General features: G+C 48.9%; 1 protein-coding gene across 1 annotated transcript in view; it reads right to left on the bottom strand.

Annotated features, from left to right (window-relative positions):
• The window catches only part of LOC142043076 (uncharacterized), a 55,697-nt gene that overhangs the window by 24,971 nt on the left and 11,234 nt on the right, over window positions 1-19,492 (bottom strand). Inside the window, exon 2 of the mRNA XM_075053778.1 lies at window positions 9,998-10,084. The gene's annotated coding sequence lies outside the window, so the exon portion shown is untranslated. The remainder of the gene's footprint in view (window positions 1-9,997; window positions 10,085-19,492) is intronic.

Raw genomic sequence — 19,492 nt, 5'->3', positions numbered from 1 at the left:
GGGTCTCACTTAACAGTTGATCTAATAAAAATCATCCTCCAGCGTTTTCTTCTTTATATGCTCAGAGCCCAGAGGTGCAACAGCATCGCTGCCAGGATCCCCCCTCAGCGTGGCTGTAACTCCTGTGCCATTAACACGGGTTAAGCAATGACGTTGTGAGTCGGTGGCATGTGGTACAGCCTGGAGATACCGCATTTCCATCCCGTTCTCAGGTTAACAATTCAGAATAATATTTTCTTACCAAATGCTTATGTTCAGTCCCACAGCTCTTTGATGATGCCAGTTTCAAGGAACTCTAAATTGGCCTGTCTTGTGCTGAACTTTCTAAGAGCAATTTGGCTGGCACCCATGGTTCAACACACAGGCACATGTACCTGAAAAAACCCACTTTATAACTACAGCTCACTGGTCTCCTCTTCCTTTTTCAGTAGCTTTTCTCTAAAAACAAGGGGAAATTTCGCCTCTGCCCGTTGTGCCTGCTGAGGGCTGAATTCATGGAGTGGATGCTCGGCGGCACAGCCGATGCCTTGGCACCCATGCTTGCCGTCAGGTAGACTTTGGGCTCTTAAACACGAAAAGATTTTACAACAGCGCGGTATGAGAGCAAAAGCGATAAACGCTGTGGCATGAGCAATAATTTAAAAGCATGTGGCACAGGCAATAACAGCAAAGCTCAAAAAGCTCACAGCTAAGACGGTGAAAGAAACATCATATACAGAACAGCATTACAAAAAGAATTCAGTGCTTTGAAAGACGCGGTAATGACAGCTCTGAGGACTTCATGTCTCCCCTTCCCGCCGGAGGGGAGGTCGCCCGTTCCCACCCCACCATGGTGGGGGACAGCAGCATCATGTCAGGAGCCTGCTGGGTGCTGCCAGCCCCTGGGAGCCTCAGGGAAAAGAAAGAGTCCCCCCCACCCATGGCTTCACATGAAGCCCCCAGGCCACCTCCCTGTCCTCCCTCCCTGGGGGGGGGACACCCACCGCCTCTGCACCGAGCAGAGCTGCAAAAAGCAGCGGAGAAGGGCTGAAGCTGCCCAGATGAGGCTGTAAGCCATCAGGGTTCACCGGGGGGGTCCCCGCCGGGGCACAGGGGTGGTCGGGGAGACACCTGCCCCAGCAGCACCCACCGGCACCCCAGGAGATGCCCGGACCGAGGGGCACGGGACCCTGCCACCATCGCCTGCTGCCGTGCTCCCCATCGAGGCATTCATGAGCCTGTTCTCCAGATAAGCAAATGTTTTGATTAGCGACTTTGAAAAGAAAGCAAGCAATGACAGTTGAGAAAAAAACCCAAACACTCCCAAACCAGAAGTTTCCTTCGACACCCTTGTCTGCTACATCACGCTAAACACCCGCAGCATATATCCACACTGTACTTTCAAGTGTTTTCCCCGTCTTGTACTGAACTGGGGTGTACAATGTCTGTTTAATGGTACCTTGTACGCTGCCGTACCCTCGCTGTGCCAAGTGACTAACGCCGGGGTGCACTAACAGACGTGCCTGGGAAGGTGCCCGCAGCACGGCCGAAACACCGTGACTCGAGTGTCCCCACACCGGCCCCCGAGGCTCCCGCTGGCTCCGCAGCCAAAGGCACCTTCCCGGAGCGTATCGTGGCAGTTACTGGGGAACATGCCATCACCCCTTTATTATATCCCCTTGCATTGTATCCCCATGGGTTCAAAGGATCCGGAGAAAATCAAACCCTGGTCCAATTTTTTTTTTTTTCCCCTCTGTTTCAAGCTTTTTAAGCTATTCCCACAATGTTGCACAGCCTGACTTGTGATTTCAAGGGCAATACCAATTAGTCCTGGGATCAGCACAGCTGATGAAGCCCAATGCCTCTGATTTATGGGTTCAGAGTCAGCAAAACAGGGGGACAGGGACAGACAAGCAGCTCAGAAGTGAAAGCCTTCTGAAACCAGACTAACATATCCCATGGCAAGAGACAATCCATGGCCTAAAGACCTCCAGACTTAACGGACTGTTCATTTTTTAAAATAAACTGGAGGAGGTGGCAAAGTCAGAGGTAGATGATATTTCCTAGGGCAAATACTGCAAGAGGGAGGCAAGCAGCAGCCACACACCCACCCTGGGGCTCTGTGGGACCCTCTCTGGGCAGTGTCCCACAACACATGAGGTCTATCAGACCTGCTCCAAGAAGGGTGATATGATGGGAGGTTTCAGTCATAGGCTGGAGCTCACCATTTCCACCACCGGTACAGCTGCTGCCAGGAGATGCTGATGGCCGTAACAGGTTTTTGATGCAATTCCCTGAGCTCCATCACTTCAAATTCAAATCTGGTCTCAGTGGAGGAAAAGCAGATTTATTTGGGAATGTTTAAGTAACTGCCTTACCGGTTACCCAGTGGCATCCATGCTCAACTACTTAACTCCTCAGAGTGAAAAAACTTTACTAGGTCTTTTCATTTAAAAACCCGTGTCTTCGTCATTGTGATTCTTTTTACTATCCCAAGGAACAGAAACCACTTTTCAGACCAGATCTCTGAGCTAAGCCAGCCTCCCCTTTCTTGTGGCATTAAGGACCAGGGTGCTTTTCTGGAAGGCGGTAAGGATGGAGCCCCTGGCAAGCAGCACCCAGGGCACAGGGCAGAGTGGAGATGATGCCGAGATGCCAGGTAAGAGCTCTGCCAGCTCACACCGTGCTGGCTGACAAAGCCTGCTGCCGGCTGGGAAGTAACACAAATTGGAACTGACAGAGAAATGTGACAAATTCATTATTAATGGCACAACTATTTTTTAATACGTAGAAGGCTGTACTAGATTAATAAAACCAGGCTTTTATATCCTTATCTGACAGCAGTGATGGTGTGTGATCTCCAGAAAAGCGAGCACTACCGATGCCGGCTCTGGCTCTGTCTGGCATCTGGATGCTGCGGCGGATTCAGCAGGGACAGGATTTCTCTCCAGGACATTGCAACTCCTGCACGCTCCAGAAGGTCACGCAGGCTGACTTTGTGGCAGGGTGAAGCACTCACACAAAAGGTCAGCGTGCCGTGGAAACCCGCACACAGCTCCTCCTCGGGGGGCTGCAAACCTCTTGGTGTTCATTAGCATCTGCCTTGTTTTATCTCAGCCTGTAGCGGGTTTTAAGGGAGCTTGTTTGTTTTTTTAAATAAAGAGCAACCCGTGGGGTGTGTCAGGGACAGAGGGACTTGCTCACTTCAGCTGACCCATCTGTAAATCAAAGCTACAGCAGCGCACAGGTGGATTTCTGTCTCTCTCCACCTACCTGTACATGCAAACGCACACCCACGCATACACAAGCTCTCAATCAATCTATACCTCAGTCTATATATGTATACATACATTTATATACATACACGTATTTACTTTTATTTTTACTCCAGGTATTTTTACTCCAGGTGTACAAATGAGACCCATCAGCAGGTAATATAAATACTTCATTTAACATCTCATTAGCATTGATTCCCTCTATCTCTGCTATTTTTTTTTTTTTAACTTGTTCTCTTCAGGGGAAAGAAAACACAGTGTCAGGGAAAAATATTTCAAACAAATCTTGAAAAGGATGAGTAATTAGGCAAAATGCATTCTCTCACTTTTATTCTTGCCCCCTTTAAATCTAAGTGTATTTGCAGTGCACAGGCTACTTACAAACGACCCTACACAGTTTCAGAGGAAATATGTGGCCACAGACAAATACCACTTGACTTTCCAGATTTTCCTTTTGGAAGAGACACTGGTTTATTTCTTTAGAAAGAATTGTTCTGAGAACCGGCTGCTTTTTTTCAGCCTCTTTAGCATTTTCTGCAACTCTTTTGCATTTACCGGAGGCAGGTTACATCATCCCTTGCTGTCTGCCTCGCAGCCAGTACCAAAGGTCTCGGCATCGCCTGGCTGACATGTAGTATCCCACACAGCATCCCGGCAATCCCGGGGCTTGGAGGACGAGGCAGGTTTCTGCCAACCTTGGTACAGACACACGGCCGCAGCCTGGAGCTCCCCAGGACAAAACCAGGGCAGGGAATGCGGCTCTTCTTAGAAAAACAAATGTGACACCGAGTCGCAACAAACGTTTTCCAGCCACGAAAATGCTGCTGTGCGAACCGGAGCCCTGCTCCCCCGTCCCCGCTCCAAGAGGGAGAACCCACCCGTGCACCGGGATAGCTGCGGGGTGCGCTCGGCCGAGCGTGGCGGTTCCCGAGAGCAATCAGAGGCTTCCCAGGAGGGAGAGGAGCAATAAAGCATGTGGCATGCTGTCACCGCGGGGGAAAAGGGGCGAAGATGCCTCCTGCAAGAATTGCTGTTTATGGGATTCGGGGAGGAGCGTCCAGCAAAGCCGCTGCCGGGCCAGCACCGGGGATGCGAGGGGCAAAGTGTGGGGTGGGAATGAGCCACTGATCCACGTTGTCACCTGCTGCCCCACCAGTGCCTGATCCCCAAATGGAAGGGACCGTTCCTGCCCCAGGGAGCCCAAGGACAAACCCCTGCACGCTTCATGGCGATGCGCTCAGAGGCAGGAAAGGCCAATTCCCGGAGCCTGCTTTGGGCCACCGGCTCCTGCCATACAATAAACAGCAATTTCCGTATACTCAAAGGAAAAACCCCCATAGGGAGCTATGTCCCTGAATGTTTTAAGTTGAACATAACACAAAATAAGAAACATTTCAGATGGGGATGGAGCCACAGGGGCTGGAGGGTGTCAGGAACGAGAGGCACCTACATCCCCGTGGAGGTGCAAATCCTTTTCCCTGGCTCCTGCCACATGGGTGCCAGCACCTCTGGAAAGCCCCACTGTGGCCCAAAGCAGCCTGGAAGACCTTCCTGCAGCTCCAGTTTGCCTTGCCACCACCCTCTCCATGGGCTCTCCAAGCTAACTGGGGGGTACGGTGCACTGGCCACGGGGACTGTTCCCTCCAGGTCGTGGCAATCACGGCCAAGATGCTGCACCCAGCAAGAGGGGACCCAAAAAGTCATCCCAGGAGTGGGCATCAGCCATGCCGCACGGCGAGGAGGCCGGGACAGAGGAGCCTCCTTGGTCCTCAGCAGCTGAATGAAAAGCCGGGAGGCGATGGCAGTGGCGTTGGGATCCTTTGAGTCGATGGCAGTCGGCTGCTATTAGCACACAAAAGCGATGCCGAGCAGCCGAGCAGGACAAAAGGGGAGTGGGGCAGCCAGACAAGAGAGACAGAGGGTGGAGCGAGACAAGAATGGGAGAGGAGCCGCGCAGACAAGAAGGAGGGGAGGGAGACACGCACGCACACAAAAATCAGAGAAAGGGAAAGACAAGGGGATAACAAGGGGGGAAGAGACCACATGGGGAAGGGCGTTCCTCACCTGGCCCGCTCCCCCTCCGCGCCCCACGCCGCTCCTCTCGCTCTTTGCTTGCCCTGTGCGAGGACACCCGAGCAGAGCCTTTGGGTTGAACCCCCAAATCCGAGAGGTTTTTTCCCCGCTCACCCAAGTTTTGCGTCGCTACCGGCGAGGCTGCGATCGGCGGATCTGCAAAGGGACCTGAGGTAACTGAGTGCGTTTCTCACCAACAGCCATATTCCTCATTCCTGTTCCCCAAAAACGCGCCTTGGATGATGCCGCGGCCGCCAGCACCTGCCTGCAAACCTGAAAGCTGGTCCTAGTTAACACCGGCTTATGGACAGGCATGGATAAGCTGGGACAAACAAGCCAAAATTACTACTCTCGAGCCCAGGGAACACAAAATGCTGCCGGCTCACTCAGTCTCACTCCCCTGAGCCCTCAGCCTCCCAAAGCAGCCTAAAACCCCCTCTCCACTCAACGTATTTCTCCTTAACAAGCACCCCACCAAACTGGGGAGTCCCGAGGGGGAGACGCTCCCCTCCCTCCTGCAGGCAAGGGGCCCCAGCAGCCTCACCAATATTTTAGGAACAGGGTGACAGATTAATAATAAAACTCAGGAGAAGGGAAAGGTCCACATCAGAAGACGCTGTAGAGCTAAAACACACGTCGGCTTTAGTTTCCTGATAAAGCCTCTATAAACGATGGAGTAAATGACAGAACAAATGTAAAAGTCCCATCGTTCTCAAGGATATTTGAAAAGCTCTCGTGTTTCTAGTGTTTCATAAAACAAGAAAGTCCGAAATGGAAAACACATTTTTAAAGTATGAACTTGCAGGGAATTCAATAAAAATGCATTTTTCTGACTGAAAACATTTCTTTATCTTTAGGAATGAAAAATAACACCGCTGGCTAACGTGTCTCAGGCTGACAGTGCTCTCTGCTTTGTCTTTGAGCTCCGGTGCCCCTCACACAGCGCAGCAGCCAGCGCTCGCCCACTTCTCTTCTTCTCCCATCTGCCTCTCTAATTCCAAACTATTTTCAAGACTATCTCTTTTTTATTAATTTTCAAGACTATCTTCTTTTTATTAAGATTTTTCTAGTTTTATTTATTTCTTTTTCCAGAGCACCAACTCCCTGGCATTCACCCTCTAAAAAAAAAAACCTGTTACCGCTTTTCTTTCTAATGCCACTGCCCCACTTTTGGCCACATTTCTCCTGGTTACCAACACCACCATGAGAGCTGATTTCACAGAAAGGCCCATTTCTAGTCTCTATATGCTGGTTGCTGCAGCACACAATTTCTCAACTGACATTATCCAAACAAGACCCAGCACCGGACCGGTCCTCCCTGGGCCACAGCTCTCCAGAGCAAACAAAACATCTGAAATGACCAAAACCTGTATGAAAGTAACCAAGTGAGTGCTGACTTCTCCAAGTCTCCTCATTCGAGCCTTCCCATGCCAGTGAGAAAAAGGTTGATGAAGAAAAACCGAGAGAAAGGGGAAAGGGAAAAAAAAAGGGAAGGGAACTTCTTGGATTGATCAGGAATGACTCGCGTGCATGTTCATAACCTAAAACAAGGATCATGGAGCAGTTAAACCTTGACTTCAGCTACAGCTTAGCTGGAATAAGGATTTCATTTCCAAACACTAACTTGCGCTCTGCTATTTATTTCATAAAGTTGGGGCCATTGTCATCTCTGGCTTTCCAACAAGGCTAAAGCTGAGAGTTTGTGGGTGCAGGCATTAAAATGTTCACAACACCTTTAAAAATGTTTTTAAAAACACCCAGATATAGTTGTTAGGTTTCAAATGTGCAAAGTGTTAACCTCCCCACAAAAGCGACTTGAAAGAAAGATTTTTGATCAGCACCAGTATTGAGAATAATTCAGTTCATATGCGTTGAGATAGCTGTGGGAGACAAAATATTTTAGAAAACTGTTGCCCAGGATCTTTTACAATTTCAATTTTCTTCTACGGAATTATGAGGTCTAACCCAAGGATGAGCTGCAAAACATCAGGCAGAAACTGGCAACAGGAACAGAGGGACTCAAAGCAAAAATCCCCACTCATACATACACATGCACATGTGCTGATGCAACATGTTTCAGGTGATGGGGAATTCCTCTGTTAGCCCACATTAACTCTCCACATAGGCTCCATAGTTTGCATTTTACTATTTTTATGCTTGCTTTTTGACTTCCAACACTACCATTAGGTAATTTGGGAGCTAAAATAAGTGACCTGCTTTGAAATAGGAGAGAAGGGTAGGTTCATTTGGATGTGAGAATTGATCAGGGGAAGGGGATATGGGTTGGGTTTGGGGAAAGCAATAGGGGTATGGTAAATGTTGCCTCTGTGCTAATTCCAGCATCTTTTTCCTCCTTTGCGTTTGATCCTGTGCAGCTCAGGATAACCTGGAACACACCAGGTGGGTTTTCCCCATGCAAAGGCCTCTGGGAAGTGGTTTAGGTGCGTAATTTCAGATGCAAAAAACTTCTTCCCGGCCCAGGCCATGACATGGGAGCCAATTCCCAAGCAGTGTGGGGACACCTCAGTCTTCAAATCTTTCCCAACTCTGTCAGGATACCCTGAGTCTTTGTGATCTAACCAAACGTATGTCACGCTTCCTCAAGTTAATAACAGATGTCCCAGGAAAGACAGCTCTTGAGGTCAGGGATTTTTTTTTTTTTCTTTTTTTTTTTCTCTTCTTTTTTTTACTGTTGTCTTTTCGCTTCCCATTTGGAAGGGGTGGGGGAGTCCGAGCGCAGCCCCCGGAGACGCCTGCCCAGCCACCCCTCGCCCAGCTCCCCGGCCAGCGGCTTTTGAGCCCTGCGGCTGCGAACGCTCTGTTTATCTTACACAAGTGTCCCCTGAATGAGGAAAAATAAATAGAAGAAGCAAACATATGACTCTCCTTAGCACAAAACCTCCCCACCTCCTCCTCGCCTTTTTTTTTTTTTATTATTATTATATTTTTTTTTCCTCCTCCTCTGGCGACATAAAAAGAGGCTGCGTCTGCCCCTGTTGAATGTAAATGCCTTTGAAGTGGAACTAATCATTTCAAGGATAGTTTGCGTTGTCCTAACAACGCAGCTGAATTGCGAAGCCCCGCTTTTTGTTGAAGATATGTTTTCTTTCTTTCAGCCCAACCTGATGATGATATACTGCTTTCACGCTCTGTCCTCCCGCATCGTAAATCTCCGCTGCCGCCTTCCCCGGCCCGAACTCCCCCATGCCAGCGGGGGACCGGCTGCGCCCCCCCCAACCCCATCCCTGGGCTGGCCTGGACCGGGCTGGACTGGGTCGAGCCCTGACCATGGCGCTGGGCAGCGCATCCCAGGGATGAGGGGGGGCCGCATCGTTGAGCATCCCCTGCTCCCACAAAGGGCTGGGGGGGACACACAGCCCTGGGGAGGGGCATGGCAGCCAGCTCTGCGCCCCTCTCCATGCACACCTCCCCAGGCATCCCTCCATCCATCCCCCTCTGGGTACCCTCCATCCTTCCCCCCGCCGACTCCAGGCATCCCTCCGAGCATCCCACCCCAAGACCACCGGGTACCCCCATGCTGCCGCCCGGACCAGGCCCCGTAGCTCCCGTTAAAGCCATTAGTGACAGAGGTCGAGTTTCAATCGGGGCTCGGTGACACTGCGGGGGCTGCAGCGGGTGCCTCGGAAATTCAGGTCAAGCGGTTGGGACTCGAGTTTCACGGTCAAGGCTACCGGGAGGCAACCTCGGAAATGGCCCACTGGACGGACAGACAGACAGATGGATGTGTACAGCCAGCAGCCGGTCAGCAAGCGGCTGGTGGGTACCCCCAGGACCCCCGCTCAGCAGCACAGTTTTTCGGACCCCCCCTCCCCACAGCTCTTTTTGGCTTGGATGCTTTCCCCGCCAGGTCCCGTCCCTGGCCAGGATCTCTGCGGTGGGGCAGGTTCTGGGTTAACTCCCCCCCAGCAGGCGTTTGCCAGCTGACAACTCTTTTTTTTTTAAGAACACAGAAACATATTTTATTTACTGCCTCCTATAAATTATTTACTAGCAGGGCTGAGGTAATTCCATTAAAGCCGCATGGTTTGCTTATACCAAATAGTTATCTGGGGACCACTTTTTTTTTTTTTGCCATCGTAAAGCCACACGATTGCCAGAGCGCGGGGAAAGAGGGGGTCAGGAGGAGCCGGCTGCCGGAGAAACGGGCCTCAGGAAGCAGCACAGGAACAGAAAGGAAAGAAATAGCTTTGCCCCCTCTGTTTATGAGGCCCTGCAAGCACAGAAACAGCCACCCCCCAGGCGGGAGCTGGCGATTTGGCTGGGACCAGCCCAGGCTCGTCCCTCCGTGCTGCTTGAGTTGCACCAAAGATGGGGCAGGAGCCGACAATTCGGTGAGTTTCTTAGAAGAAACTCCCAGAGTTTCCTGCTCTAAAAGGAAAGGCATAAGAATTAATGAGGCCATCTCTCTCTCTACTATCTTTTTTCCACCCCAGGCAGGGGTGTTTGCTAGAAAAGAAGCAGAGGACTTGGTCCTGCAACTCTAAATACTCAAAACACAAGTCTGAGAAAAGCAAGGTGTAAAGAAGTTGGAAAGCAAACTGTCAACTCCAAACAGGCAGCGCTGCCTCTGGTTGAAATGTGACATATAGGCACTACTGATGTTTTTATATTTATTGAAATTAATAACTCGTTCAGTCGCACACAGGTACCTTTATTGCGGCTGAAGTTCTCTGGATTCCCCGTCTGTTACCTTCCAGTCCACGAATCCTCTCAATTCCCTCAAGGTAATGCAGGGCCTGTGAAGAAAGGAGCAGAAATTGCTGCTTGCTATTTCACCACCAGAGAGATGTAATAATGTTTCTAATCAGTGAACTTGAATATTTTAAATTTGCTTTAATTCCTTCAAGCAGACACTTCCTTTTCACATGGATTCAGTCACACTTCGTTGGCACTTTCCTGCCCAAATAGTCTTGGCTCAAGAACATTAATATGTTCTTGATATAGCATTTTATATGTAAAGCATGGAAAACCTGTTTCAGTATATATTAAACCAAGGTGTTGCTGATTAGCATGGATACACCAGCTTCTGGGAGGCCAGAACCTGAATGCTGAAGATACAGCCCAGATGTGGAGCGGGTGCCTGCCAGCCCTCCCCGTGCTGTCCCACTGCCCTGGCAGCAGACGAGCAGAAGTCCCGTTACAGGGATTGGGGTTTTTGCGATTTCTCTGGGCTTTAGCGTAGCCTCAGAGCAGCTGAGCGGCAGATGCTTCAGCATTTTACCTTGGTAGGGAGATACACCCCAGCCACAAGTGCTTCCTGGCTGCGTGTCTCATCTCAGAGGGCATTTCAGTGCTTTTAAAAGTCAGATTTAATAGCATTATTTATAAAACAGACACTGAGCAGGCAGACTTTCTGTGTCAGGTCCTCCAGGTCCTCTCAGACACGAGCTGCAAAACTGGAGGCAGAGATTTTCCCTCTAAGAGGACAGCCCATGGACGCAGACCCCGTCTTTGCCCAGCCGCACCTCGAGTCCTGTGTTCAGTTTTGGGCCCTTCACTACAGGAAAGACATTGAGGTGCTGGAGCGTGTCCAGAGAAGGGCAACGAAGCTGGTGAAGGGTCTAGAAAACAAGTCCTATGAGGAGTGGCTGAGGGAGCTGGGGTTGTTTAGCCTGGAGAAAAGGAGGCTGAGGGGAGACCTGATCGCTCTCTACAATACCTGAAAGGAGGTTGTGGTGAGATGGGGATCAGTGTCTTCTCCCAAGTAACAAGTGACAGGACAAGAGAAAACGGCCTCAAGTTGCACCAGGGGAGGTTTAGATTGGATATTAGGAAAAATTTCTTCACTGAAATGGTTGTCAAGCATTGGAACAGGCTGCCCAGGGAAGTGGTTGAGTCACCATCCCTGGAGGTATTTAAAAGGTGTAGATGTGGCACTTAGGGACATGGTTTAGTGGTGGACTTGGCAGTGCTGGGTTAATGGTTGAACCCGATCTTAAAGGTCTTTTCCAACCTAAATGATTTTATGATTCTATATGCATGAAAGACCCAGGGATGCTGGGGGGGGGTGTCATGTCTTGGAAACATAAGTTCACGTCTCCTGATTCATAAGTTAAGCTTAGAAATCACACAGTTCTTTCTGAAGAATGTACTGAGTCCTTTTAAATGTCTCTGGCTTTTCGGTTCTCCAAATCATGTTTTTGACCCTAAAAGCGGAGATTCTAATATATGGCCCAGAACTTCACGGTAACCCCAACAAACCTCAAAGACTGGCAATACTGTAACTCATTTCTCAATTACCATCATAAGAAACCAGGTTTCTTTCTTTTGTTGAATATATTTGTGACGTTTGCTGTTGCTGGTGGCAGACACAGAAAATACATTCAGGATTCGTGGCAGTGCAAACCAGAAATATTTGCATTGGACTAGCGGTTGGATCTAAAGCCGCAGAAAATCAGCAGCTCCAGCTGACTCCAGTGGCCTCCACTGGGTGCTTAGAACCATTCACAAGGGCGAGCAGGCTGGTGAGGTTTGCACAAATGTTCACATCCTCAGAGGGATGTGCTTGAGACCTGGGTTGTGAATGGACACGGAGTTTGAGCCAAGGGTCAGGTTCCCCCCACCGCTATAAGTGGGTGCGATGCCATGGGCATCTCTGGCTGCAGGACTGTTGGACCTGCTTGCACCAGCACCAGATGAAGTCCTAAGCTTTCTAAAACAACATACTTAAACCAGAAGTTACCCAGTACACCTCTGCTTTCATTTAAAAGAAACCTACTTTTTAATGTCTTAATAAGTACTTTGATTTCTCTAGCCACACCACCCTGGTAACCATGGAAATTGTTTATGGGAACTGGTAAACCCACGACTCTTTAATAAATGTCATACCCGGCTACAGAACAAGTGCTTTATAATACCAAAAAAAAAAGTGTGCAGAAGTTGCCAAAGTATTTGAATATTTCGTTTAACATATTCCCTCTATGTCTTGAAAATACAGACAAAGTGGGCACTTTTACGATAAAAAACGCTGATGTAAAAGATGCACACGTTTGACAACGCGTGCTTTTGTTTTTCCTCTGTCCATATCATCTTTTCTGAAACTATCCTGGAGGGAGTTTGAAATTCTCACCCAGCCCTTCATCGGCTCTTAGTTTACTGAGTTAAGACAGAAAACAGGCAGCAACGAAAAAAAAAAGCCACCCCAAAAAAGCAAAAGCCTCGACTTGAAGCATCCTGGGATAACTTTTAAAAGGTTTGTAAGACAAAAGAGTGCAAACAGCATGTAGCATGAGAAAGGTTTAATGCTCAGAGAAACACCCTTCAAAATTAATAAGTCTGTTGGAGCTGCAAAAGCTCCTTTAGTTGCAGCCTGCCTACATTAACACTTTTGGACAGCCTAGTGCCTCTGAGACTCGGCTGAGGAAATATTTCAGATACATTTTCCTTATGAAGCTCCAGATTGTCAATCTTTACATAGCACCAAGAGTAGATTCTCTCAAGAAAATAATGATGTGATTCCCAATAAGTAAAATTAAGAAAAAAAAAAAGTCTAATAAAAAAAAAAAAAAAAATCTTTTTTTTTTCCCCTTTAAATATGGCTAGATTCTGATCAGTGATAGTGGTCCAGGACACAACTCTTCTAGGCATATGATACAGTGAAATATCATTGCAGTGGACTACGAAGGCATTGCTTGGGGTTTTTTTTATGCTGACAAAGACTTAACTAGATATCAGCCCTTAAGGAGTGATGCTCATCCTCCCATTAGAGGAGCTGCTGAATCAAAGAAAAACATTTTAAGTGCAGCAGGAGAGTCCCATCCAATCACAAACACATTCCACTCTCCTGGATAACATTTATTAAGTGATGATAACACATACACAGCAATTCAGCTCAGCACTGCCCGTTCTTGTGGGCAGCCCGGGCAGCCTCCCCTCTCCCTGCCTGTAATTTTGGCTCCCTCATCCCTGCACCTTCCTGACAAAGCAGTTTGTAGCACCAAGCTCCGGTGAGACACTTGAAATCTCACTCTAATTTTTTTTTTTTTTTTTTTTTAAATCTCTCCTCATTCAAACACTCCCAGCTTGAGATAGCTCAGTATATTACTATGCCTGTCAGGGAGATGGTGACGATAATATGGGCAAAAAGGTCTGGCTGCTCCTGGTCGGGTTGTGGCAGGGAGAACAAAGGGGCTGGATTGGGGCACAGCCCAGCGTTTCTGCTCATCTACCTACCTAATGTCTAATCGCTGGTGAAAAAGGCTGCAGCAAGGCGATTCCTGGCTGGATGACACAGCGGAGCTTTGAAGTCCTCTGCACTGGTTTCACCCTGCACCCCTAACCAAGCGGGCGGACACATCCCCGCACCACGGCGGCAATGCAGGCACCCACCTCGGCACCAACACATACACCCACAGCAGCCGGGACCATAGCGGGAAAGCCCTTTACGGGGCCATAATGGTCTCCCCCCCTCTCCAAGCCTGTCCCCAGCCTGGTGATGCTGTGCACCGGTGGGTGAAACCAGCTGTGAAGACAGGGCTGCTGAGCTCTTCTGCACGTTGCACTAGGATGGAGACACGCACCTTCTGCAGGTTCACATCCCTGGGGCAGGAGAAAAGTCCCACAGCCAGGGATCCTGCCCCGTCGGGGTGTTGGGGACAAGATTTGGGAACCCTGTGAGTGTTGGTGAGGGCATGCTGTGTGGCAGCATCCTAAGGGTAAGAGCTGGGACAGGTCTTCAGCATGGCAAGAAGGACAAACAGCCTCATCCCTGGGGCGAGGTGGCTGTGCCCCGGAGCGGTGAGAGGGGCTACCCTGGTCTCCCACACCGGTGGCTGCACAGAGACATTCCTTGCAGAGAAACTACCTCCCCCATTGACACCTGCCTTTTCTGAGCCAAAACAGGCCGCTCGGCATTTTTCCATGTATTTCCCTCGGTCTCTCTAATTTAACAGACCCCACTGATAGCTTCAACAGCACTACACCAACTTACTCCAGGAAGGCTCCTGGCCATATGCCAGTTTATCCTGAAGCAACTGGGACAACCAACAGCCTTGGGAAAGTACCTCTGCGGTGATTAGCCTGGGTACAAAGTAAGTTGTAAAGGGGGAATGAGGAGAAGTGAGCCCAGAGACCTGACCTGTGGCATATGCAAAGTTGGCTGCGGTTTCCTTGTTGCTGGGGTTTTTTGCTCACTAAAGCCACCAAGATGAGAAAGTGATAGTATTTGATTGAGGATCACCATCCAATTCACACTTCACGCCAACTACAGCACTGAGTGCATTGGTACCCGCAGGCAAGGCTGTTCACGCTCCTTGTTTCTGGACCTAAGCTCTGCCCTGGTTATTTGCTCAAAGACTTCTCCGAGATCACGGTTTTTCACTGGGCATTACAAATTTCCAGCAACCAACAACAGGCAAGAGACTCTGGCCAGCGGCGTACAGCCCAGCAACCCAAATCCAGCATGGAGTTCCCTCTTGATTTGTTTGCAAAGATGTTTTCATGAAAAATGCTGTGCTCACTCAAGTACCAACAAGCTGAGCTGCTGCGGTCCCACCAGCAGAGACCAAGGGTGAAGCCACCTCTTCAGCCCTCCTCATCCCTTCCCTCCTGGGTGATGGGGAGGGCTCGGAAGTGAAAGAGGGCAGGATCAGGCCATTAACTGTTAGAATTACAACCCATCTGTTTCAAGCACTTTTGTACCTATCTGAGAAATTAGTGCCCAAGTTAACTGATTAGGTCACCCTGAATCACACCAGAGTATCATCTGCACAGGATTGCCTTGACGTCCTCCGTATTTCCTCATTTCTTTAATTCTCTATCACAATTATACACTAAAGAATTTTCCAATTAAGTTAATTTACATAAGCAAATGTGGCTTAATGTAAACAATTAACATCATGTTATCGCATGAAAATGTGTAATTAATCCACAGATTTTCCTAAAGACTATTGTGTTAAGAAAGAATCTGTGGCAATGTTGGTGCTTTCCTTAGTTTCCTATTTGTGTTGTTGAAACGAGAGTGGCGGTGGGACTGGAATTCATGTACACTCCATCCTGACAGGACACAGGCACACACATCACCCTTCGTTCTGCCTAGGTACCCAGTGTTTCATGCTCTAGGATTTACCTCCCAGAACAGTAGGCTGAAGGGAAAAAAAAAAAAAAAATAAAAATCACCTCACTGACTAACCTTTAACATTGTCAATCTATTTGTTCCTCTTCCAAATCGAAAAATTACAAGCCGAATTGTATTAAAGTACCTTTCATAAATATTTGCAAAAGGTGAAACAAAGATCAAAGCAATATACAAAACAGCTCCCTAATTTTGCTTTGTTTTATTTGTTTTACTCAAGTATCAGAGGAGCATCAGGAGGCAGGCTGTGATGATTTTTAATGATTCTGTCATTCCAATGCTATCCCAAATCTTTCTTTGCATTTTATTTTTAAATGTTTTCTATTATGGGGCAACAAAGAGCTATTCATTCTGCCTAGCACAAACCTTAGTTTTGATTAAGCACTTCTGGTAACCATTTAGGGTGCTAAAATCTATCATTGCATTTAATTATCCTTGTTTTTTTATAGTCTTCTTTATTGCTCATTAAATTACTAAAGATGCTTCTGCGGTTTGTTCTTAAGGAAGGATCCAGCAAGCAACATATGCTGGTGAAAGGTTGCTCAGGTTTCCGCAGCATCTGAAGCTGTCAGCATAAATTCACTGATTTTGTTTTATCAAAGGATAAGCAGCTCTTGTAAAACCCTGGCACTTTGGTCACCAAAGTAATAGTCACATAAAAGAGGCCTTTTAGGTATTAGGTTTGGTGAGCAGCATTATTCCAGAGTTCAAAACATCTGGAGAAACATTTCTATAATTCAAAGCTGAGCAAATCATTTTGGCTATGAGCGTGGATGTGAAGGTATTTGTTTTCCCTGGGCCAAGGCATCTTGGCATCTTTTGCAAACAATGCTACGAGATCTGCAACACACCTGGGTGCACAACCAGAGGGTCCCCTGCCCTTCACAGCTGAGCCCCCACCACGGCAGCCAGAAGACATGGGTACCAGTGGGAGACCTTGAAGATCCCAAAGCACTGAAAATACTGGCCGCTGTTCCTGCACAACATGAAAAAATGGTCCCAAAGGAGCCATGCCAGTATCCTGATTACACCACATCTGTGGATGCCATGAACAAGCATCCTCAGTGCTGGTCCCTGTTGCCAACTGTAGCCCCAGCAGCCCCTGGTTTGACCACAACACGTGGTTCCTACCCCAAATCACAGACATAAGTGGTGACCCTTTGGGAAAAAACTCCACTGAAAAAGCACATGGTTAATTTTTATTCCTGTTACTCATCTATAACTTATTTCCCCCTAACCTCCTGACATTCACTGCTTGTTGCTTCCTCCTGGCTTCCTCGCGCTGGGACTCTGCTGCCCTCAGAGATGCTGTGGATGGAGGTGGATGGGGCCAGGAAGCATTTGCTCCTCCTGCACGTGCCTCCCCATCCCCCTGGGATGCTGCAGCAAGGATGGCTGTGTTAGATCGGTGCATCACTCGGGGGAAAGCTGGCAGCCAAACAAGGGAGGGGTTTTAGTCTCCCAATAATAAAACTGATAGAGCAAAGCCACAAACCCACAATAAATTCTTCGTTTTTTTCCCTTCAGACCACGTGAAAGGATGCAGTGGTGTGTCAAATAAATCCATCATGGGACCCACCTTGTCCCAAGGGGCAGTTTCTGCACTGACAGACCGCAGAAGGTCCTGCCTCAGCCCAAAAGCCAGGTGCACCACGGGAGACTGAAAAACCCGGGCTTTCTCTCTGAAAACCAGCAACCACTACACACCTTCACCCCTCTCACATCCAGTCCCTCCTACAATGAATCTAATAGTTTAAACTCACGTTCCCTACCCAGAAACACAAAGTCTTCCCCATGCTATATGAAGGCTGGCATCAGCAGTATGAAGCATCCTCCCAGCCTCTTCCAGCTGCCCCAAAATCAAGGTGTCTCTTCTGCCCCATCCAATGCCAGGGCAGCAGCATTTTGGCAGCACGGTGTAGCCTGGGTCATCGGGCTTTGCTTTGCATCAGGCTTTGCAGCTCGGTGAGCTTCAAAACCAACATGCACTCCTTTTCTGACTTTTTTTATTCCTTCACTTAGTCTGTCAAGTTAGGGGGGAAAACAGTGATCATAACGTACGTGGTTACATTAATTCAGTAATAAGATTACCAGCCGATGCTAGGACAGAACAGTGGTTTTATCTCTGTTTGGTTATTTTATATAACATTGAAGCCACATTGGTATTTAAACATTATATTATGCTGTGGTTTTGTAATCTCAAATGAAAGCTATTCAGTTAATTCTCTGAGCTTCATTATGTTCTCAAATTTCCTTTAAACTGTTCTTATTCTGAACTATATTTACTTAACTATGAAACCGTGAGCAGCCCATGTGAATACAGCAGGGATTTCCCCTGTTCATAAATTTATGCACTCTACCTTTTATCAGCTTAGCAAATAACATGGCTCAAAGGTTTTACAGGTTTCTGCTTTCTCAGCTGTTACCTTTTTGCATAAGGTTGTCTTAGCTTTCCATTTAAGCCATCTTCCAGGCACATCCCAAGCCCCAGCAGCTGGCAGCGGTGGCTTCCGTGGGGCAGGGTCTGCTGCAGCTTTAGGAACCCTGTGCGTGTGGACTGGAGCTCTGCATGCACCCCGAGCAGAGAGACACTCGGCATCCTGAACGTGAGCCTCTCAGGATGGCGGGTATGTGAGGTGCCAGGTGTGGGGCTGGCAACGTCTTCCCCCTGGGCTGTTTTAAGTTTAGCTTTTCAGATGCTGGACCCAATATGGCCAAAACCCTGCCATCCTTACCCAGGCAAAATGCCTTCCTTCCCTCTACTTGTGTCTCTGAAATCAGCTGTGCATAAATAATTATTTTCCCATCTCTGCTATCAAACCATTTCGACTGAGCAACAAGAACATCATCCAAACTGCAACATCCATCACTTTGGTATTTTGCCATGTGCTGACACATTCCCTTTTACACCTCCCACGGGGCAGAGATGTTGTAACCAAGGCTGCAGAGGAGGCCACCCTGAACGGCCGGGCTGAGCCGGGCTGAAGCGGGTCCAGAAGGACCAAGCCCCGCTGGCTCCAGCACACCTCATGGCAGCGGGGCTGGTGCCAGCGCAGGGATGCTCGGCTCGTGCTGCAGTGCCCTCCATCACTGCTAGGCACACCTCCCGTGTCAGTGAAACATCAGAAAACATCAAACCCAAGCTGAAAACAAAAGAAAGCGAGTAAGGAGACAGGAAAACATCAGGAAATGCCATATGAGGTTCATCCATGTCTTGCCTGTGATTGCAAAACCAAACCCAAGGCTGCTCTGAATGGTCCTGCTCCACTCCCTTCCCTTTGGACCCTGCGTCCTCAGAGCCTGAGCCCACCTTCAGGGCCTGAAAGGCACAACGAAACAATTAGCCACGCTCCATAAAGCTGCCTCCATGCAGCCACCCACGGCTCTTCCCACCACCTGGAGGACACCAAAAGCTGGGCTGGCAGGAGCCCAGCATAAGGCTGTCCCCACCAGCTGCGGTGGCAGAGGTCCACATGGCAAAGGTCCAAAGTGACACCTCTGAAGGTGGGAGCACCAGGCAGCCAGAGCTCTATCCCTTTAATCAAGGCACCAGCAACCAATCCCAAAACTGGGGTCAGTGGGTTTAGGGGCACCACTGAGTGATGTCCCCCCACTGGGTATCCCTGCTGCTCTGGAAGGTGACCCAACACCTCTGCACTGGGCTCAGGCATTGCCACCACAGCAAGCAGCACTGGGAAGCGAAGCCACGTCGCTTGAGGGAAGGAGGGGAAGAAGCACAAGAAAGGGAATATTAATAGGCAATTACTGTCAGGACAGCACATGCCAGAGAAGTGATTGGTCCTCTCTTCTCTAGAAAGCATTCCCTTCCATCTTCACTCCTATTTCTCCTTTGGGAAAACCCGGCAGAGAAGCACAAACCTCCTAAGTGCTGCCCAACTGCCAGCAGCAGAGGCAGGAGCCCACGTCTCCCAAGGGCTGTCCCCTCCGCCAGCCACGTCTCACCTCCCCGTGTCCCAACCCACTCTCCCGAGGGACTGCTCTCCACAGGCGGGGGCTCCCCGAGATCGCAGCAGGAGAGGGACAGCTGCCAACACAGATAACCGGGGTGTTT

This window comes from Buteo buteo, chromosome 22 (genome assembly GCF_964188355.1).
Source record: "Buteo buteo chromosome 22, bButBut1.hap1.1, whole genome shotgun sequence".
Lineage (NCBI taxonomy): Eukaryota > Metazoa > Chordata > Aves > Accipitriformes > Accipitridae > Buteo > Buteo buteo.
This window is presented reverse-complemented; position numbering and strand designations above follow the sequence as displayed.